General features: G+C 38.0%; 1 protein-coding gene across 18 annotated transcripts in view; it reads right to left on the bottom strand.

Annotated features, from left to right (window-relative positions):
- Positions 1 to 24,068, bottom strand: part of FRYL (FRY like transcription coactivator) — a 281,765-nt gene that overhangs the window by 198,155 nt on the left and 59,542 nt on the right. For 4 of the 18 annotated variants that reach the window (XM_023737364.1, XM_023737362.1, XM_023737365.1 and 1 more), the window contains one exon: positions 9,363 to 9,418. The exons of the other annotated variants lie outside the window; for them this stretch is intronic. The gene's annotated coding sequence lies outside the window, so the exon portion shown is untranslated. The remainder of the gene's footprint in view (positions 1 to 9,362; positions 9,419 to 24,068) is intronic. 18 annotated transcript variants of the gene reach the window in all.

Genomic DNA, 24,068 nt, shown 5'->3' with positions numbered 1-24,068 from the left:
ACATTCTTTGATGGTTACCAGGGTGGGGAGGGAGGGTGAGGGTTATTTACTAACTAGATAGTAGATAAGAATTATCTTAGGTGAAGGGAAGGACAGCACACACTACAGCAGTACAGGGGCAGTCAGCACAACTCGACTAAACCAAAGCTAAGAAATTTCCTGAATACAAACACTCTGAGGGACAGAGTAGCACGGGTAGGGGCCTGGGGACCATGCTTTCAGGAGACATCTAAGTCAAATGGCATAACAAAGCTTATTAAGAAAATGTTCTGCATCCTACTTTGGTGACTGGCATCTGGGGTCTTAAAAGCTTGCAAGGGGCAATCTAAGATGCAACAATTGGTCCCAACCCACCTGGAGTAAAGGAGATTGAAGAACACCAAAGATACAAGGAAAGTATTAGCCCAAGAGACAGAAAGGGCTACATAAACCAGAGACTTCATCAGCCTGAGACCAGAAGAACTGGGTGGTGCCCGGCTACCAACAATGACTGCCCTGACAGGGAACACAACAGAGAGTCCTGGATGGAGCAAGAGACAGGTGGGGTGCAGAACTCAAATTCTAGTAAGAAGACCAGACTTACTGGTCTGACTGAGACTAGAGGAACCCCAGAAAGCACGGCCTCTGGATTCTCTATCAGCCCAGAACTAAAACAATTTCCGAGGCCAGCTCTTCAGACAGGGATTGGGCTGGGCTGTAGAACATAAAGTGTTTGTTACTCGTGAGGAGTGTGCGTCTTAGCTCAAGTAGATACAAGAAACTAAATGGGCAGCTTCTGTCTGGAGTTGAGATGGGAAGGCATGGGAAGGCAGAGAGAGTTAGGAGCTGGTTGAATGGACATGGGAAATCAGGGGTGGAAAGGAGGACTGTGCTGTCACAGTATGGGGAGAGCAATTAGAGTCACATAACAATGTATGTATAAATTTTTCTATGGCAAAAAATTTAAAAAAAAGAATAATCATAGCTTTTATTTATGATACCAACATAACTAAGAAAAACCAAAAAAATCCAGTTTTTTAATCTGCCAGAGATTTATAAAATACAAAAAAATCTTCTCATAAATAATCAAGTGCAGGTGGCAAATCATTATTCCAATATCTTTTATGTCTGACTCAGAAAAATCATTCAGATAAAGAATTTGTGGTCATCCCTTTAATAACCAAAGAAAATTCATGCTTCATAAGGTCAACAGCGACTCTATCATACTTCAGTTTTTAAGTGATTCACTTTTTATCTTGCTATTTTAGAAATATTATTTTTACAGTTTTTAAAATGTACTTGTATTTTAAATTCCTCTGAGTCATTCTTTTTAATCTTTTCCCAAATTTCAATTTTAAAGAGCACAGAAAGAAATTATGCTGATTAATGTAACCACAGAATACATTATATCACCTGCTAGAAATGCTACATAACGGGTACTGAGCTAGAATAATTGGACATCACCTGCAAAACTCTAAAGCTCTTGCTGATAAAGCAATGTTCTCTGCAGGTAAATCTGCCAACATTTTGCTGATTTTACATTTTTTTAGCCAGAGTAGCAGTAACAGTCATACTACTTGATCTAATGAAAACAACTCAGAGAAATGAATAAAACAAACAAAGTCCCTGGTCCGAAGAAGCTTACATTCTAGTGGGAGCTTACGCTTTTTTTTTTTTTCAGATTCTCATTACTTTGAGAATCTGAAAACAGCTTTGGAGGCTTCGCCTTCCAAAATGCACATATACCATATTTGGCAGGGTTATGAACATTCCTAATCCAACCATTAATCATGGGTTAAAAATCCCTAATATAAATTCTCCTTGTATTTATTTTCTATCTTCTACCACTTATAGTAGATACTTACATAATTTTACTATTCCTTGTTATTATTAGTTTCGGTTGAGTCAATTTTGATTCACGGTGACCCCATGTGTGCAGAGTAGAATTGCTCTATAGGGTTTTCAAAGCTGTGCCTTTCAGAAGCAGATTGCCAGGCCTGTCTTCCGAGGTGCCTCTGGGTGAGTTCAAACTGCCAATCTTCGAGTTGATAATCAAGTGCTTAACTGTTTGCACCACTCAGGGTCTCCTTTACTATTCACAGTACTTCTTTTTTTTTTGTTTTTGTTTTTTTGTTTTTTTCCCATTAAAATACCTACGACCCTCTAATTTCAAAAGCATGCTTTCTACTTATTCCATTTGTACACTCATGAAATTCTAGACTTTCAAATTATGCTTTAACAATCTTGGTCTTCCCAGAATAAACGATCCCAACCTCTTCAGTAGTTTCATATAGATAGTTTCCAGTTCTGATTTCATTTATTATTCTCTAAATTCCCTTAAGATAAAGATCCCCTATCCTCCTTAACCTTAAAGTAAAAGTCTTTTCTAAAAGCTGCCTATAGAGTCTCTGGAAGCAGATACGCTCAAGAGAAACACACAATAAAACCTTAACCATTTAACTGGAGCCATCGATTTATTAATCAACTAATTTCCTATCCTTGCTTACTACAAAAAGGGAACATTTTACCCCTTAGGGAAAAAACTTTTTTTTATTTAAAAATGCAACATCCAAGGCACTTTCTAGGATCATTACAATTTCTAATCAATGCGTTACACCTTTTATATCTACAGTTACAGAACTTTACAGTGAAAATTGCTCTACTTAATTATGAACCTATAGGTCTATGAGATCAAACTTTTTTTTAATCATGCAAATTTGGTAAGTATATTTTGTATATTTTTATAAAAGAATTTACAATAAAAAGGTTTCTGGGCTAATCCAAATTTTAAGTTAACCAAAAAATAAATAAATAGTTGCCCAAGGTCACAAAGAAAGTAAATGGTCACATTTTAATTTCCAAATCTTGTCTTTCTTCTTTTTCTCTGTGTTCACTATCTTATAAAAAGCCTGACTTTTATACAAGAAACTATGAAAGCGTGAATTCCTACTTATGTTTAGATGATTTATTTCTCCCAAATTTATAGCCCAAAACAATTTCTCTAAACATAAAAAGGAATGGTCATTTGTCACCAGCAATCTCACAACTTGTATCAAAAGATGTTTATGGTCTTTGACCAAACAATGACACTTTTAAGAGCTTATTCAAGGGTAATAATCAGAAATGCACATACAGGTTTTTATACAAAAATGTTTGCTTAGCCATTATTACAAGCAGAATATTGAAGAGGAGGAAGACAACAAAAACAAAGGACGAATTCAAAAATTCTGTGGTATATTCATAAGATGCAATGTTACACATTAATGAAAAATCATATTTGACTAATATACAATAAAACCTGTAAAAGTCAGAACCTATGTAAGGCAGAAACCTGTCAGAGAAGGAAAACTCGAATATTTTCCACTAAAACAAAGGATAGAAAAGTGCACCCTGTCAAACGCCGAAAACTTGCAAGACCTGGAAAAACAAGGCAGTCTCATTTACTTCTGGCTTTCACAGGTTTCACTGTACCATAATAGTCACCATATTTTCTTAGTAAAAAGTGAGAAAACAAAAGAGTATTTTTGGTATCATCCCAATTTTTGGAAATGAAGATTCATCTAGAAGCAAAGAATAAACCTAGAAAGATATACGCAAACTGTCAAGACACCAGTCTATGTCTCTGTTTTCTCATCTATAAAATAAGGACAATAATCTTTAAGCTACCGTGAAAAGTACTTAAAAAAATGCTTAGCAAATAATAAGTACTCAATAACCACTTGCCATCAAGTCGACTCCGACTCATGGTGACTCGTGTGTCAAAGTAGAATTGTGCTCCATAGTGTTTCAGTGGCTGAAATTTAGGAAGCAGATCATGACAATTTCTTCTGAGGCACCTGTGGGTGGACGCGAACCACAAGCTTTGATTTAGAAGTCAATTAAACATTTGTACCACCCAGGGACAAGTAGTCATTAGATATTATTATTTTTTAATAGCTTCTATCAAGCTGACAGACAGCAAAGTTTGTAACAGCCCCCACCAAAAAAGTAATAAAGAAATAAAAATTACTCACAATCCTAACACCTAAAATGACCACCACCACATGTCTAACAGTTTGTCATACTGTGGTGGTTTGCATGTTGCTGTGATGCTGGAAGCTATGCCACCGGTGTTTCAAATACCAGCAGGGCAACCTGTGGTGGACAGGTTTGAGCTGAGCTTCCAAATTAAGAAAGACTAGGAAGAAGGACTTGGCGTCTACTTCTGAAAAAAATTAGCCAGTAAAAAGCTAACGAAAAAAAGCTAACACTGTCTGATATAGTGCTGGAAGATGAGCCCCACAGATTGGAAGGCACTTAAAATATGACTGGAGAAGAGCTGTCTCCTCAAAGTAAAGTCAACCTTTATGGCGTGGATGGAGTGAAGCTTTCGGGACATTCACCTGCTGATGTGGCATGACTCAAAATGAGAAGAAGCAAACATCCATTAATAAAAGAACATGGAACGTATGAAGTATCAATCGAGGAAAATTGAAAGTCGTCAAAAATGAAGTGGAACGCATAAACATCGATATCCTAGGCATTGGTGAGCTGAAACGGACTGCTACCGGCCATTTTGAATCGTACAATAATATGGTCTACTATGCTGGGAAAGACAAATTGAAGAAGAATGGCGTCGCACTCATCGTCAAAAAACATTTCAAGATCTATCCTGAAATACAACGCTGTCAGTGACAGGATAATATCCACACACCTACAAGGAAGACCAGTTAATATGACTATTATTCAAATTTATACACCAACCACTAAGGCCAAAGAAGAAGAAATTGAAGATTTTTACCAACTTCTGCAGTCAGAAATTGATCGAACATGCAATCAGGATGCATTGATAATTACTGGTGATTGGAATGCTAAAGTTGGAAACAAACATGAAGGAACGGTAGTTGGAAAATACAGCCTTGGTGATAGAAACGACGCTGGAGAATACATGATAGAATTATGTAAGATCAATGACTTACACACGTGGACCTCACCAGATGGAATACAGAGGAATCAAATCGACTACGTCTGTGGACACAGACGATGAAAAAGTTCTAGATCATCAGTCGGAACAAGACAAGGGGCCAATGTGGGACAGAGCATCAATTGCTCACATGCAAAATCAAATGGAAGCTGTAGAAAATCAAACCGAGTCCCTGACAGCCAAAATACAACCTTGAGTATATTCAACCTGAATTTAGACACCATTTCAAGAATAGATTTGATGCACTGAACACTAATGACTGAGGACCAGATGAGTTATGGAATGACATCAAGGACATCATACATGAAGAAAGCAAGAGGTCATTAAAAAGACAGGAAAGAAAGAAAAGACCAAAATGGATGTCAGAAGAGACTCTGAAACTGGCTCTTGAACGTCGAGTAGCTAAAGCAAAAGGAAGAAATGATGAAGTAAAAGAGCTGAACAGAAAATTTCAAAGGGCAGCTCAAGAAGATAAAGTAAAGTATTATAATGAAATGTGTAAAGACCTGGAGATAGAAAGCCAAAAGGGGAAGAACATGGTCAGCACTTCTCAAGCTGAAAGAACTGAAGAAAAAATTCAAGCCTCGAGTTGCAAGATTGACGGATTCTATGGGGAAAATATTGAAGGACACAAGAAGCATCAAAACTAAATAGAAGGAATATACAGAGTCACCGTACCAAAAAGAACTGGTCGACATTCAACCATTTCAGGAGGTAGCATATGATCAAAAACTGATGGTACTGAAGGAAGAAGCCCAAGCTGCACTGAAAGCATTGCCAAAAAACAAGTCTCCAGGAACTGATGGATTACCAAATGAGATGTTTCAACAAATGGATGCAGTGCTGGAAGCGCTCACTTGTCTATGCCAAGAAATCTGGAAGAAAGCTACCTGGCCAACAGACTGGAAAAGATCCATATTTGTGCCTATTCCAAAGAAAGGTGAGCCAACAGAATTCGGAAATTAGCAAACAACATCATTAACATCACATGCAAGTAAAATTTTGCTGAAGATCATTCAAAGGCAGTTGCAGTAGTACATCGACAGGGAACTGCCAGAAATTCAAACCGGATTCAGAACAGGACACGGAACGAGGGATGTCACTACTGATGTCTGATGGATCTTGGTTTAAAGAAGAAAATACCAGAAAGAGGCTTACCTGTGTTTTATTGACTATGCAAAGGATTTCAACTGTATGGATCGTAACAAATTATAGGTAACATTGCGAAGAACAGAAATTTAGAACACTTAATTGTGCTCACAAGGAATATATACATAGACCAAGAGGCAATCATTCAAACAGAACAAGGAGTGATTTAAAGTCAGGAAAGGTGTGCATCACGGTTGTATCCTTCACCATACCTATTCAATCTATATGCTGAGCAAACAATCTGAGAAGCTGCACTATATGAAAAAGATGCGGCAGCCAAGACTGTAGAAGACTCACAAACAACCTGTGAAATGTAGAGGATACAACCTTGCTTGCTAAAAGAGGACTTGAAGCACTTACTGATGAAAATCAAAGACTACAGCCTTCAATATGGATTACACCTTTTAACATAAATAAAATAAAAATCCTCATGACCAGACCAATAATCAACATCATGATAAACAGAGAAAATACTGAAGTTCAAGGATTTCATTTCACTTGGATCCACAATCAACGCCCATGCAAGCAGCAGTCAAGAATTCAAGTGACGCACTGCATCAGCCTAATCTGCTGCAAAAGACCCCTTTAAAGTGTTAAAAAGCAAAGACGTTACCTTGAGGAGTAAGGTGCGCCTGACACAAGCCATGGTGTTTTCAATCGCCTCATGTGACTACAAAAGCTGGGCAATGAATAAGGAAGACCGAAGAATTGATGCCTTTGAATTATAGTGTTGGTGAAGAATATTGAACATTTATCATTGACTGTCAAAAGAATGAACAAATCTGCCTAGGAAGAAGTACAGCCAGAAGGCTCCTTGGAAATAAGGATGGCGAGACTTCATCTCACATACTTTGGACTTATCAGGAGGCACCAGTCCCTGGAGAAGGACATCATGCTTGGTAAAGTAGAGGGTCAGTAAAAATAGGAAGACCGTCAATGAGATGGACTGACACAGTGGCTGCAACAATGGGCTCAAGCATAATGATTATCACGATAGTGCATTACCAGGCAGTGCTTTGTTCTGTTGTACATAAGGTCGTTATTGAGTCAGAACCAACAACAAAGCATCTGGGTTAATTTCATTTAGGTCTTTTAATATGTGTGGAACATTTTATACAATTGATATACAATTTCTAGTGGCTATAAAATATTGCAACATTTTATAGATACATCATTTTTATTCAATCATTCCACTATTATTGAGCATTAGGTTTAATTCTTCGCTGCTATAAATAATATTGCAATGAGTATCCTTACTTGGCAATCTTTGTACATGTTTTCAGTTTTTCCCTCAAGAAAGATTTCTAGAAATACAAATGCTGTCTCAAATAGTGTGAAATATACTTGGCTTTACCCTACTGACCTGTCTGGAATGTGGACACATACTGGATGTTCAAAAATACCAAGTTCTCTCTTTTCTCCATGGGCACCTAAAAAGCTCTTAATTGGTTTCTTCATTGTAACTTCTCTATTGTTTTGTTTTAAAATTATGGCAAAAATACATACAACAAAATATACTCCAATTCAACAATTTCTATACGCATAATTCAGTGGCAGAGATTACATTCTTCAATTTGTACAACCATTTTCGCTATCCCTTTACAATTCATTCTACCACCATTAACATAAACTCACTGACCCCTAAGCAAAAACTCCTTCTTCCTCCCTCCTTCCCACCCATGGTATCCACTAATAATTTTTGGTTTCTATCTATATGCTTAGGATCCCTCGTGGCACAGTGGTTAAGCATTCAGCTGCTAACCAGACAGTCGGCGGTTTGAATCCACCAGCTGCTCTACGAGAGAAAGATGTGGCAGCCTGCTTCCGTAAAGAATACAGCCTTGGAAACCCTATGGGACAGTTCTACTCTGTCCTACAGGGTCGCTGTGAGTCATAATCAACTCGCCAGCAATGGGTTTGGGTATGTATTTGCCCATTTCATGTAAGTGAGATCATACAGTATTTATTCTTTTGTGACTAATTTTGCTCGGCATGTTTTCAAGGTCCACTCATGTTGTGGCATGTATCAGGACTCCAGTTCTCTTTATGGTTCAGTAATATTCCATTGTGTGTGTATACCATATTTTGTTTATCCATTCATCTGCTGATGGACATTTAAGTTGTTTCCATTTTTTGGCTACTGTCAATATTGCTGCAATGAACACTGGTATACTTGTGTCTGTTCACATCACTGTTTTCACGTCTCTTGGGTATATATAACTAAGAGTGGAATTGCTGGGTCATATGGTTGTTCGATGTTACAATTTTTGAGGAACCAACAACGGCTGAGGGTTCTCTATTGTTTTTTTTGGTACAACTGCTTCTCCGATATTTCTTCTATTCATTTAATCCATTTATCTCACTCTTCCTTTATATCCCTCTAACATCCCATACACAATTTGGGTGCTCATAACAAGTACATTGCTTAAAAAAAAGGCTCTTAAAATTCTTTTTATGTTTAAAAATGGGAATCCTTGTCTGTAAGAAATGCATACTAAAATACTTACAGATGAAATGTTATGACAGAGGAATTGCACTAAAATAATTGGGAAGTGAGGAGAGGGAGTGGCACAGGGGTAACAATGAACTGATATATGCTGAAGCTGAGGGATGGGCACAAGAACATTCATTCACTATCCTCCCTGTGCCCATTTTTTTTTAAAAAAAAAACTATTTTTAATTGAGGGGAAATTGTTTTTAAAATAAATCTTTAAAAGAAGATATAATTATTAAATTAACTTCTAAAAAACGATTATGGGGTAGCATGTACCATAGATCTTACAGAACAATAATTCAGTGGTTATAAGAAAAATAACAAGACCAAAAATATTCAAGTCAAACCCAAAAGTGAAGAAAACAACTACAGTATTGAGAATCTCTCAGTTATACTTGCCAGTAATTCCCACAGACAAAAACACACAACAACGCATTTTCCAAACCAGGGCTCCAGCATACCGTGCTGATTCTCCAAAACAATATTAGTATTTATATTGTGCATTACAAGAATACAATTATGCCTCTGCATGTGCCCACATGAATATTTGATAAGTAGTTTTATTATGCACTAGCATTAAATAATCCAAATTCTCTTGGTGCTTAAATCACATCGTGGTACCAAGTTAGGCACATCATAAACAATATTTACAGATTAACAGTTAGATCCACCACAGTGTTTTATTTGTATCTAGAGGCACGCAAGTAAACACCAACATAATGAAAAAACTATGTTGCCACAGATCTTTTATGAAGATGTATGTCTGGAAAATATCACCTGATTTCTGTGTAGAAGTCACTTTACCTTCGAGTCAGGTCATGATAACAAGAAAACTAGAAAACAACAAAAAGAATAAGTAACATATCCGGGAATGAAGGAAGCTGTCATGGTTTCAGTTATGTCCCCCCAAAAAATGTGTGTATCAATTTGGCTGGGCCATGATTCCCAGAATTGTGTGGTTGGCCTCCATTTTGTGATTGTAATTTTATATTAAAGAGGATTAGGGTGGGATTGTAACACCACCTTTACCCAGGTCACATCCCTGATCCAATGTAAAGGGAGTTTCCCTGGGGTGTGGCCTGCACCACCTTTTATCTCTCAAGAGATAAGAGGAAAGGGAAGCAAGCAGAGAAGTGGGGACCTCATACCATCAAGAAAGCAGTGCTGGGAGCAGAGCACGTCCTTTGGACCGGGTTCCCTGCACAGACAAGCTCCTAGTCCAGAGGAACACCGAAGAGAAGAAGGCCGACAGAGAGAAAAAGCCTTCCCCTGGAGCTGACACCCTGAATTTGGATGTTTAGCCTACTTTAACTGTGAGGAAATAAACTTCTCTTCGTTAAAACCATCCACTTGTGGTATTTCTGTTATGGCAGCACTAGATGACTAAGACAGAAGCCATGACTGCTTCCCTGTTTTAAAGCCAGGGTGTCATGGACAGATTAGAAATGTACTTTCCAAACTCTTTTCAACAGAGTGAAAAATATATTTGTTATAAATGTACTTACAATAACATTTTATATAACCACCCAGTATACACATAAGTTATAGCACAGCACAGCACAGCATAGTATAAAAACCCACTGCCATCGAATAGATTCCGACTCGTAGCGACCCTATAAGACTGAATAGAACTGCCCCATCAGGTTCCCAAGGAGTGGCTGGTGGATTCGAACTGCCAACCTTTTGGTAAGTAGCTGAGCTCTTAACCACTGTGCCACCAACGCTCCACAGTATAGTATAGCATAACTAATCTGTAACATACTCTGGCTTATACTTCTCACCTTTCCTTGGATTTCTAAATTTTAATTACTTACTACAAGGTAAAATTAAACAAATCTAAAAAAGCTTCATGGTAAAGGACTTAAATTGTTCCTTGAAAATAATAAAGGAAATAAAGAATTTGCATCAGCAGAGGAGAAATAGCAATGGTAATGATGGGGGTAGTGCAGGATGGGAATAGCCTCTCCAGAGGTTTTCATTAAAGAATTATTAGAGATAAAGTTAGACAAATATAACTGGACCAGTTAATGTTGAGGAGTTTCTGCAGACAACAGGGAGACATTCATTTAACGTTTACTGAGAGTCAGCCCTGGGCTCCTGGATTCTGTACTAAGTGCCACTTAAGTAGACACAGCATCAAGTTGTTTACAGACCAGCTGGGAGAGACGTGTAACAGCATGTTTCAGTTACTGTGAGAGAAGTTATCGCAATATGCCAGGCTACAATCAATAAGGTACAAAGGAAACAGTCATCAATTTAAGTGGAAGAGGTGGCAGGAAAGGCTTTACCTAGGAAGTGGTGTTCATAGCCTCCGTCAGCAGAAAACTATCTCAAGATAAATGGAGCAACAATCTGTAACTATATGAACGTCCCTTGCCTTTCTTTGAGAACCTAGATAGCTATTGATAAAACAGTCCTTTAAGTAACATATTAATAAACATGACTATTTCATTCTAATCCTTAAAGCCATAGCTTCTCAATGTGACAGGCTCCAAAGTTGGGTGCTGTCACATACCCTTTTAGTTAAACAACAACTCCCTGGCTTTATCCCAAAAGTGATTACAGTGGTATTGTCTCCTCCCCACGTTTTTGAAAGAAGGTATTGTGTCGGGTAAGGTTTACCCTGACTGACAGTTCCTCTCAGTCTAGAAATGTATGAAGGATAAGAAGCAGTTTATTCAGATCAACATCTTCTGTATGGAAAATAACACATTTCAAAGTTAGTAACAAAACAACATTCCAAATCAGTTACGTCACCATGGATGACCATATAGAACATGCCACAAAGCTTAACCCTTGATATTCCAGTATATTCAGTAGCTGAAAAAGACTTCACACAAAAGTCACTAACCCCACCACACCACACCCTACAAATAGGATTTATTCTTTTCAGTGGCTGTCAGTCTCAAACAATAAATTACAAACATAAGGGAGTAGAATGCAGAATTGATTCACTACACCCTAAGAAATTGTGGCTTATAAATCCAAATTAATTAGGTATCCAGTAATAGTAAAAAGTAACAACTATTTACTGAGAGCCTACTATGTGTACTTCGTTTTAATCTAACTTATAATTTTTGTAAATGTTGTACTTGACAGATGTAAAAACTGACAAAGCTAGTTAATGAACTGGGAATGAATGCAAATTTGGATTCTTTTATATTCTAAGAGAATAAGTTGTTATATGGAGTTATATGAGATAAAGTTCTCAAATTAAAATGCAATTCTGATTTCAAAACGTTTTTTACATTGATTCTGGACCACAGAACAAAAGTTAGAGACCTTGTGAAAAAGGACAATTAACCATAAGTAAAACATGATTTATTTTAAATATTTCATGAAAAAAATAAATTTGCCTTATCAAATGTAAAAGTGAGGGAGGGGGAGAGTGAAGTTATAAAGACCAAAAAAAGCAGAGATGCTTATTTTAAGGCTAAACTCAGTCCCTTTTGTCTTAGTTATCCAGTGTTGCTATAACAGAAATACCACAAATGGGTGGCTTTAACTAACAGAAATTTATTTTCGCATAGTTTAGGAAGCTGTTGTTGTTAAGTGCCATCGATTTGGTTCCAAATCACAGTGATCTATGTACAACAGAATGAACGAAACACTGTCCAGTCCCGTGACATCATCACAATCATTGCTATGTTTGAGCCCATTGTTGCAGCCACTGTGTCAATCCATCTCACTGAGGGTCTTTCTCTTTTCCGATGACCCTCTACTTTACCAAGCATGATGACATTCTCCAGAGACCAGCCCCTCCTGATAACATAACCGAAGTACAGGAGAAGTCATCTCGCCATCTTCGCTTCTAAGGAGCATTCTGGCTGTATTTTTTCCAAGACAGATTTGTTTGCTCTTCCGGCAGTTCATGGTATGTTCAATCTTCTTTACCAACACTGTAATTCAAAGGCATCAATTCTTCTTTGGTCTTCCTTATTCATTGTCCAGCTTTCACATGCACACGAGGCGACTGAAAATACCATGGCTTGGCAGCACAACCTATACAAGGCAAGGTCATGGAAGCTCCATAGACGCATCCAAACTCCCTGAGGGACCAAATTGCTGGGCTAAGGGCTGTGCGGACCATGGTCTCAGGGAATATCTAGCTCAAATGACCTAATACAGTTTATAAAGAAAATGTTCTACATTCTACTTTGGTGAGTAGCATCTGGGGTCTTAAAAGCCTGTGAGCAGCCATCTAAGATACTTCACTGGTCTTACCCTTCGGGAGCAAGGGAGAATGAAGAAAACTAAAGATACAACGGAAAGATTAGTCCAAAAGACTAACGGACCACAACTACCACGGCCTCCACCAGACTTGAGTCCAGTACAACTAGATGGTGCCCAGCTACCACCACTGACTACTCTGACAGGGATCACAATAGAGGGTCCTGGACAGAGCTGGAAAAAAATATAGAACAAAATTCTAACTCACAAAAAAAGACCAGATTTACTGGCCTGACATGGACTGGAGAAACCCCGAGAGTATGGCCCGCAGATACCCTTTTAGCTCAGTAATGAAATCACTCCCGAGGTTCACCCTTCAGCCAAAGATCACACAAGCCCATAAAACAAAACGAGACTAAAGTGGCACACCAGCCCAGGGGCAAAGATTAGAAGGCAAAAGGGGACAGGAAAGCTGGTAACAGGGAACCTAAGGTCGAGAACAGAGAGTGTTGACATGTTGTGGGGTTGTTAACCAATGTCATAAAACAGTATGTGTACTAACTGTTTAATGAGAAGCTAGTTTGTTCTATAAACCTTCATCTAAAGTACAATAAGAAGAAAATATCATGGCTTTGGGTCATGTGCACCTTAGTCCTCAAGGTGACATCTCTGCTTTTCAACACTTTAAAGAAGTCTTTTGCAGCTGATTTGCCCAATGTAGTACGTAGTTTGATTTCTTGACTGCTGCTTCCATGGGCGGTGATTGTGGATTCAAGTAAAATGAAATTCTTGACAATTTCAATATTGTCTCTGTTTATCATAAGGTTGCTTATTGGTTCAGTTGTGAGGATTTTGTTTTCTTTATGTTGAAGTGTAATTCATATTAGAGGCCGTACTCTTTGATCTTCATCGGTAAGTGCATCAAGTCCTCTTCACTTTCAGCAAATAAGGTGTGTCATTCGCAGAACGCAGGTTGTTAATGAGTCTTCCTCCAATCCGTTCTTCTTCATATAGTCTGGTCTCTTGGATTATCTGTTCAGCATACAGATTGAACAAGTATGGTGAAAGGATACAACCCTGACACAGACCTTTCCTGATTTTAAAGGAGGCTAGAACTCCGAATTTAGGGTGCCGGCTCTTAGGGAAGGCTTTCTCTCTCTGTCAGCTCTGGAGGAAGGTCCTTGTCTCTTCGAGCTTCTGCTCCTGGCCATCTTCATGTGGCTTGGCATCTCTCTTCCCCCATTTCTCTGCTTCCTTAATGTGCTTGCTTATTTAGTTTCTTTTATATCTCAGAAGAGATTGACTCAAGATACACTCTACACTAATTCTGCCTCATTAACATAACACACACAACTCATTCCCAAATGAGATTAAAACCACAGGTAATAGAGGTTAGGATTTACAACACATATTTTTGGGAGACATAATTCAATCTATAACATTCCACCCTTTGGCTCCCCAAAATTCATGTTCTTGCCACATGTAGAACACATTCACCCCATCACATCATCCCAAAAGTCTTAAATCAACTCCAAGTTCAAAAATCTCACCTTCTGAAGCATTTAAATCAAACATGGCTAAGACTTTAGGTGTTATCATCTTGAGGTAAAACTCCTCTCCATCTGTAAACCTGTGAAATCTAGAATACAAGTTATCAGCATCCACAGCACAGTGGTAAAACAGACACAAGGTAAATATTTCCATCACAAATGGGAGAAATTGGAGGAAAAGGGATAACAGCACCAAGCAAGTCCAAAACCCAGCAGAACAAATTACATTAGCTCTCAAAGCTGGAAAATAATCCTCTTTTCTCTGAGGTCATCCAGGCAATGGCTTCGCCCTCCAGACTCTGGGTGTTAGCCATACCCTCTGGATTCTGGGTGGAGGTCCCCTGGTCCTGGGATTCAGTGCCACCTTCCAGGCTCGCTGAGACAGCAGTCTGCTCCCTTGGCTTTGGGCAGCCCCATTCTCTTAGTCCATCTGAGTGACGAACTCAGCCCTTAGCCCCCAGCAGGCTCAGTTCTTCTGCCCTTTGGGCACGGCAGCCCCACCCCCTCAGCTTTGGGCAGCAGCCCCATCCCCCTGGCATTCATGAATGGCAGCTCCACACTTTAGAACTGAGTTGGTGATCTGTCTCATTGAAACCTAGGAGGCTGTGGCCCCACCCTTTGAAACCCAGCAGGCCATGGTTCCACCCCCTTTGAAATCAAGGCAGCCCTGCTTCCCGTGCTCCTTCCAAGAGTTCTGCTGATCTCCAAGGTGCTCCAGGGATGGTCCTTTTCTTTTCTTGGAGTATAATAGATGTAATTCCTTTGGCCTGTTTCTTGCCTGTAGAATTCCAAGAGACAGACAGCACTCTTTCCTTTCATTCTTTCTTTGTCCCCTTCAGTCTAAACTGATGAATTTTCTGCTGGTTAGATTAATCAGTCACAGATTTAACCTCTTTAACAAAAGGTTGTATAGCCACTTCCTTGGTGAAAATTATAGGACATGTCTCCTTAGTTTGTACAACAGAATTTTCTAAACCTTTAAAGTTTTGTTTTCATTTTGCACAGTTCATTTTTAAGTCCAACTCTTTCCTCTCGCATTTTACTATAAGCAGCAAGAAGAAACCACGCGGCCCCTTTAAGATCTTGCTTAGAAATCTCCTCAGCCAGATATCCAAGTCTATCACTTATGAGTTCTACCTTCCATCAAACATTTGAACATCATTCAAACAAGTTCTTTGCCACTGCATAAAAAGCATCACCCTTCCTCCACTGTCCAATCACATGTTCATCATTTCCTTTTAAAGCTTCTCCAGAAGCACACTTCACTGCCAAGTCACATTTCTAGCAACCTTTTCTTCTGGCGCCATATGTACTCTCTAAGACGATAGAGACTTTATAGCTCTCCTTGCTTCCTTCTGAGCCCTCACCAGAACTGCCTTTGACATCCATAATTCTACCAACAGTCTCTTCAAGGCAATTTAGGCTTTTACTATTAGGCACCTTAAAACTCTTCCAGCCTCCATCCATCACCCAATTCCAAAACCGCTTCCATATTTCAGGTATCTGTTAGACCAGTACCCCACTCCCAGTACCAAATTCTGTCTTAGTTATCGAGTGTTGCTATAACAGAAGTATCACGAGTGGATGGCTTTAACAAACAGAAATTTATTTTCTCACAGTTTAGGAGGATAGAAGTCCAAATTCAGGGTGCCAGCTCTAAAGGAAGGCTTTCCTCTATGCTAAGAGAATATATGTTCCCTGGCTCAGTAAAGTTCAGGGTCATTTAAATTATACCTCTGAATGTGGTTGCTGCAACAACCTCCCAATTTAGGTTATGCTCCTCTTCTTGTCCAGAACTTTAATATGAGTTCAGATCATATTCAGGTTAGATGTAAATGCTCACCAGAAGATTTATTAGAGTAAAGCAAAAAGGCAAAAACAAAACAAATTTAAAGGCTTTCCAGAAGCCTCACATCAACCTTAGCAGGTATAGTATAATAAATGAAAACAAGCTTAATTCTACTACATTCACTGAGCCTGGCTATATATCAAGCACTGTTCTAGGTAATAAGGGACACAAACAATGAGTAAGACACAGTCTCCATCCTTAAGGAATTCGTGACATGGTGTGACTACTCAGCTCTGTAGCCATCCCTCCTAAACTGTCCTAGAAGGAAAGTGTTATAAAAAGTTCCAATATAATACTAATGTGCTTATTGCAAAAACCAAAAGCTTATCCTTTAATATTATCACACTTCTAAATTAATGCTGTGATTTTACTTGAAGTAGTAATGCTCATGTAGGACTTGAAATGGGAGAGGAAATAAGACATGGAAGGTACAAAGTGAGGAACTGAGTCATTTCTCCCACTGTATCAGGTTTTTTCACCATCATTACTAGTTACATAAATCCTATGTAGAATACAATATGCCATTTACGGCAATTTTCTCTTTTATACCTTTCATAAGCCTGTTAAACTATGAGTTACATGGAACATTTTTGGTTGCGTAGGCTCTCAGTTATAAAAATAAAAATTTTCATCACTCCAAACTAAATACATTATGATTCAAAGTCACAATATCAAATGATAATTTCACTCTTACCTGTAAGAACCTGTCCTAGTTGTTTCAAAGTGTTTAAAAAAAAAAAAAACTTAGTTATATTCCAGAAACTAAGACTAATTTAATCTCAAGCAAAATATTTCCATTAATGTATTTTTACCTTAAAATAATAGCACCAAATTATTTTTCATTAGCTAATATTGTTGAAAGACAGAAAATCGGAATGTGACTTTTGGAAAGTAACTTTTAAAATAGGTTTGAAAGGTTTGGAATCTACTACATTTCAGATGACAAAAATAAAGCCCATTCAGTATAGTACCAAAATTATTATACTCTCCCAGCCCTTTTATTGCATCAATATGTATTAGAAGACAAAAACAGTCATTCATTCCAAGAGGTGATTCAAAGAGTCTAAAAGTTAGATTAATACCTGAAAAGTTATAAGTAAAACAAATCTGCATATAAATCCCACTTCGATTATAATTTCAGAGAAATGACATCATATGAAAAGGCAGCACAATGTATATATACTACATAAAATAAGTATACATATACTAAGTATATGCATACTATGTATACTAAGCTATATTAACTTAGACAAAGTGACTTAACTTCATTTATAGAAAGAAAGGGAAAGAAGGACAAAAAGAAGGAAGTGAGGGAGAGAAAACAGGGAGGGAGGGAAATCTATAAGGATAAAAAAGATTGAGTACGTAAAATTATTTAGCAAGTTATAGGCAGTAAGTGAGTACTCTTCACAAAAGAAATATGCTGGCTGGCCCTGATATACAAACAAAATCTCATATGAGAATCAAGTAAATTGAAAAATAAAGTAAATCAACTTTGTCTATATGCAGGCTACTACATTTAACCTAACAAGAAACCTGTAAGAAGTTAGCCAAGTGGATAATTAGTCCACAAGATATCTCAGATAAAAGCATCAATGTATTTAAAATACGCTACATAGTCACAATTTTATTGGCTTTATTAGAAATTGAAGATTTAATGATCTAAATATGCTATTAACCCAGTAAGTCATAAGAACTCTGACAGTGCCACACGTCTAATTAGTGTAGAGAGCAGAAGTATTATTTGATGTGCACTGACCTGTAAAGACTGTTTTAAGACAAGTTAAGATTTTTGTATCTCTAAATAGAGGTTACTTCTTGAAGGTTCAATACAAGATATTTGTAAAATTGTACTTGAGACTTGTCTTTTCTATCTACTTTTACAAAAGATTTTAATGAGTGATCTACCAGATGGAATGCTCCTTAATCTCATACAGTTGAACAAACACCTACTGAGTTTCTATCAGTTACATAAATCACGAAGACACAATCCTTTGCATTTCAAATAAATGCATGAATATTTCCAAAACAACAAAGACTGTGATGAATCTTAGAACCGACATATCAACAAAGAAGAACAGGACATGTGAGTGTGGGGGGGTTGAGCTGACTGAGGGAATCTAAGAAGAAATTAGGGGAATAGTTAGGATTTTAGAAGATCCTTCATGGAAAAAAAAGGGGGTAGGGTTTTAGAGGCAGAGAAGTCATGACAGAACACAAACAGATGAGCTAAGGAAAGAGGCTGTAAAGTATCTATTTTGGCTGCCTGAAGAAAAAGTAGTCTCAGGGGTGCAGATCTTGAAGCTTGAAGAAAAATAATGCCTTCAAATCTGGATGGGATTTCATTCTTACAGAGTGAGGGACTCATCGTGGTTTTTTGTTTTGTTTTGTTTCTTTAGTAATATTTTATTGTATTTTCGGTAAAAGTTAACATAACAAATTAGGCTCCCATTCAACAATTACTATACAAATTGTTCAGTGACATTTGTTACATTTTTCACAATGTGCCAACATTCACATTATTTCCGATCTAGATGTTCCATTCCCAGTAATCCAGTTTCCCTGTCCCCTTAACCCTCCATCTTTGTTTTAGTGAAATTGTTGACCCTGTGGTCTCACATAAGCAGCCCTGGTGGCACATTGGGTAAGCACTCGGCTGCTAAGCAGAAGGTCAACAGTTTGAATCCACCAGCCGCTCCTCAGAGAAAGATGTGGCAGTCTGCTCCAGTAAAGATTTCAGCCTTGTAAACCCTATGCGGCAGTTCTACTCTGCCCTGTATGGTCATTACAAGCCGGAATTGACTTGATAGCAATAGGTTTTGTTTGGTTGGTTGGTTGGCTGGTTGATCTCACATAGATGATTTTTTAAAGGTGTGCAGTACTCACGGGTAATATTGTTTTATAAGCCAACCTATTATTTAGCTATAAGGTGACCTCAGGGGATAGTTTCAGTTCAAGGTTTAAAGAGTATCTCAGGGCAACCAGAAGAACAAGGTGGTGCCTGGCTGCCACCAATGACCGCCCTGACAGGGAACAGAACAGAGAGCCCCAGATGGAGCAGGAGAAAGGTGGGTGCAGAACTCAAATTCTAGAAAGAAGACCAGACTTAATGGTCTGACTGAGACTAGAGGAATCCCAGAAAGCATGGCCCCTGGATTCTCTATCAGCCCAGAACTAAAACAATTTCCAAGGCCAACTCTTCAGACAGGGATTGGACTAGACTGTGGGACATAAAGTGATACTCATGAGGAGTGTGTCTCTTAGCTCAAGTAGATACAAAAGACTAAACGGGCAGCTTCTGTCCAGAGGTGAGATGGGAAGGCAGAGAGGGTTAGGAGCTGGTTGAACTGACATGGGGAATCAGGGGTGGAAAGGAGAAGTGTGCTGTCACAGTATGGGGAGAGCAATTATAGTCACATAACAATGTATGTATAAATTTTTGTATGGGAAAAAATTTAAAAAAAAAAAAAAAAAGAATATCTCAGGGCAATAGTTTTGGGGAGTCCTCTAGTCTTGGCCGGTCCGGTAAATTTGGAGTTTTTAACAATTTGAGTTCTGTTCCACATTTTTCTCCCATTCTATCAGGATCCATCTATTGTGGCCCTGATCAGAAGGACTGTTAATGGTAGCTGGACACCATCTAGTTCTTCTGGTCTGAGGGTAGATGAGGCTATGGTTCGTGTAGGCTGTTAGTCTTGTAGACTAATTTCTTCTCTGAGTCTTTGGTTTCCTTCTTTCTCTTTGCTCCTGACAAGTACAGACGGATAGCTATACCTTAGATGGCCACTCACAAGCTGTTAAAACCCCAGATACTACTCACCAAATTAGGATGTAGAACATAAACTTTATGAACTATATTATGCCTATTGACCAAGTTGTCCCAAAAGACTCTATGGTCCTAAGCCTTCAAACCCAGAAAACCAATCTCGGAAGGTGTTTGGTTATGTCTAAGAAATATTCATAACTGTGCCCCCATGTGGTTTACTATATACATGGATGTACCATCGTGAGTTTTTGAGAAAGGAATTGATATGAACAGACCTGTGATATCTAAATTTATTGTTCGAAGTAGACTGGATGGGGAACAGAGACTAAAGCAGAGCGGGGCCAATTTTTTAAAAATCTGAGTAGTCAAGAGGTAACTTTCTCTGTGGGACATAAAGTGATACTTGTGAGGAGTGTGCCTCTTAGCTCAAGTAGATACAAGAGACTAAATAGGCAGCTTCTGTCCGGAGGTGAGATGAGAAGGCAGAGAGGGTTAGGAGCTAGTTGAATGGGCATGGGGAATCAGGGGTGGAAAGGAGGAGTGTGCTGTCACAGTATGGGGACAGCAATTAGAGTCACATAACAATGTATATATAAATTCTTGTATGGGGAGAAAAAGGTAACTTTCTGAAATAGAGCAATGGATATAAAAATATGCGGGGAATGAAGAAAGCACTGAAATAGAACTGAAAGAATTTTACACCTGCATGAATGAGGTACCATCACCTTTCACAATTACAACAGTCTCCTAACCAGACTCCTGACTTTTTACAAGCACCCCCTCCAATGTACTAACCCCACATAAACCAGCATGACCTTTTACAAAGTAAATCAGATCACATGTCATGCCCTTCCACTGTTTCTCAAGATATGCCAGTTAAACTGGTCTTATTTTTAGTTCCTTGAAGTTTAACCTCTTTCCTGCCTCAGGATTCTTCCACAGTTCCCTATGTCTGGAACCTCGTGCCCTGATTTTTCACCTGGTTAACCCTAACAATTCTTCAAACTCACCTCCTCAGAGAAGCATTTCCTAACCTCTCCAATCTAATAATAATGTGTCCCAACCCTTACCTTCTCCCTTAAAATTCTCACCACTCCTTTAAATCTAGGCTTACATATGTATTTGTTCAATATCATTCTCCCCATTACCGCATTCCGTGAGAGCAAGGATTATGACTATTTGTTTAACTAGTGTCTAGACCAGTACACACCTGGTATGTGCTCAACAAATACTTGCTGAATTAGTAATTAATAAAACTATAAAAGATCACTTCAAGTTCTCAAGTTCCAACTGAGAAAATGGTAATGTCACTACCTGACAAAGGGAACACGTAATGGTTGTGGTAAAGAGGAATTCCATTGGCACATATTGAGTTTGAAGATAATGGAAGAGGAACACGTCTGACCTATACAGAAGTGGGCTTTGAAGTCATCAAATATTGAATGATCATTTAGCCAGAAGAACAAATGTAACATTAATGGAAAAGGATGAGAAGCAAAAAGCAGCAGGCTAAAAGTAGATTAGAAAATGTCTCTAATTAACTGGCACGAAAAAGAAGTAAATGGATCAAAGTTTGTTATTCCTAATATATAAAGAGCTTCTAAAAATAGAGAAAAATGGGGTAAAGAAACAGATAGTTAACAGAAACAAAAACTATGCAAATGGTTCTTAACCTTAAAAAAAGATACTCAGGGACTCAGGCAGACGTGGCTGTGGCAGCATGCTTGTCCATTTTCCCGTTCTTGCCTATTCTGTGATATTCTTTGGACTCGGGCAGACATGGCTCTGGCAGCATGCTTGACCACTTCCCACTTTTGTCCTTTTGAATATATGCCAAATAAAACTTTCTTTTTACTTTACTAAACTTTGTGATGTTTTTCCCCTACAACAGTTAATGGCGCTGTGAGCAGGATCTGAAGCTACGAATCCAGTCAACTTCGAAGAGACCTGGACTGCGGAGCAGAAGCCGGCAAAGAAAAGTCCTATCTTCTGGACCCACATGTTCCCACTCCATGTCCCTTCGACATTGATGGGGTGAGTACTCTCAGAAAACGAACTTTTGCTTATTCTTTGTTGTTCTCTTTCTCATGTTTTCTTAAGTTCTGTTTGGCATATTTGTTTGAAAAACCGGTTAATTGATTAAGGAGAATTTTTCTTAGATTTTTTGCTTCATCGTTTGCTTAAGAGAGACATTAGTAACTCTTTAAGTGAACTACAGTTTAGGCCTGGATTCGGACGTTTGAAGAGGTAATTCTATTTTCAAAGACCTGTGAGTCACTATAAGCTGCAAAATTCGGACCTTCTTGTGGCTCAGAGAAAACCTGGAAAACAGTGCTCTGTTATGGCAAATTCTCAGGGAGAGGTGGCAGCTCCTGACCTGTGTTTTGATATTTAAGGGAGAAGTGGTAGTTCTGTACCTGTTTTTTCCATTGAATTGAGTTGATCTTACCAAATAATGGCTATATACACTTTTAGAAACTAGGATCCCCAATATCCTTGTTTTGTGTGGTATTATCTGGTGAGTTTATGTGGTCCTTCTGTCTCCTTTTGTTCTAAGAGCTTGCTTCTGGTCTAGAGCATTGTGTCTAAGTTTGTCTTGTATTAGATTACTGACTATGGCTAAGAATTGCTGTATTTTGTAAGGCCAGTCATAGAACCTCAGTTCTTTCTTTGTCCAGAAAAAACTGCATCTTGGGTCTGTCTTGTGATTTAGATTTTTAATAGCTACTTGGAGAAACTTCGATATAAATTGGTCTATTTGAAAAGTACACTAAGATCTTTATGTTTTATACTATGTCAATCTTAAAAGTGAAGCCTTTTTAAGTAACTTAAGCTAGATATTCTATGAAATGTGTTTTATTTAAGGAAAAAGGGGTTTTGTCTTAAAGTAAAAGTAGCAGTTCCAGAACAGTAAAAAAGAAAGAAATTAGCTAACTTTTCTTTCAAAATGCCTCCATCAGTTTAAACATATGTAAATGTATTCCATGAGTCAAGACAGTGAGGGTGGGGCACGATCAGGCCTCCCCACCTCCCAGTCTCCAAGGTCCTGTAGCTCCAGGGACGCTTTTGAAAGACCCCTTTCCAGGTAGGTGGAGACGCTTTTAAGACAAAAGATAAGCAAAATTGCTGCTTTGCTATAGTTATCAGAAATTGGGTAGATCCTAATCATAGAACTGTAAACAAGTTCTCTCTATTATAGGGGAACTTTAAGAAGTAAAAAAAAACAGAAATCACAATGAGACACACCTCAAGTGGCCTGGAAAAATGTTTCCAGCAGTAGACAAACACTTAAGGTTATATCCTTATCAATGCATTGGTCAATTGAGCAGAGACTTTGTGACTTCCAAAGCCAGTTGATAAAATCTTTAAGGGCTAAAATTAGATTGGGGAAAATATGAGAAGTAGTAAAAGTTTAATGAACTCTTAGAATGTTTAAATAGACTTTCCTTTCAACAACAGTTACGTTTTATGATATATAGGCTTAAAATAATTTTAAGTAACTTACTGATGTTAAATTGAGTTAACAGATATTTGTTATAATTTAAGCTTATATGCTTTGGCTTTTTATGCCACAAGAAAAAGGATAGACAGATACATACATTTAAGTCAGCAAATAAGTGTTCATTTTTGCCATTTAAAGGGACACACTGTAAGAGATATACAACAAAGGCAACCTTTAAGAGGTTTATTGAAAAAGAAATTTATTTAATATGGTCAAGTTTCATCTGTGTGACTGAAGTTTAATGGTTTAATTTATGAGATTTTTAGGAGTTTTAATGTTAAGTAGCATATAAAACAAAGAATTGGGTTTCTCGCAGTTAAACTAACAAAATTTTCTTTAATTTCTGAGTTAAAGGGTTAATTTATTCTTTGTGTAATCTGCCTGGAAGACAAAGGTCTGGCCTCTCATTAGAATAAGATTCCTGTGTCTGAATACTAAGCCTCATGGCTTTTAGAAAAGAAAGCTAAGGGTTTTACTTTAAGATCTTTGGTTAAATAACTTAAGTATTGTTTCACACTGACCTATATTATTATCTCTTTTTGGCTAACTTGGTCGCAACTTCATCTTTTTAAATCTAGCATTATCAAAGCCAATGGTTTGATTAGAGAATTCACATCATTTACCTATAAAGTTTTTTTTTTATTAC

This window comes from Trichechus manatus, unplaced genomic scaffold (genome assembly GCF_000243295.1).
Source record: "Trichechus manatus latirostris isolate Lorelei unplaced genomic scaffold, TriManLat1.0 scaffold00101, whole genome shotgun sequence".
Taxonomy (NCBI): domain Eukaryota; kingdom Metazoa; phylum Chordata; class Mammalia; order Sirenia; family Trichechidae; genus Trichechus; species Trichechus manatus.
The sequence above is the reverse complement of the archived record's forward strand: the minus strand, read 5'-3'. Positions and strand labels throughout refer to the sequence as shown.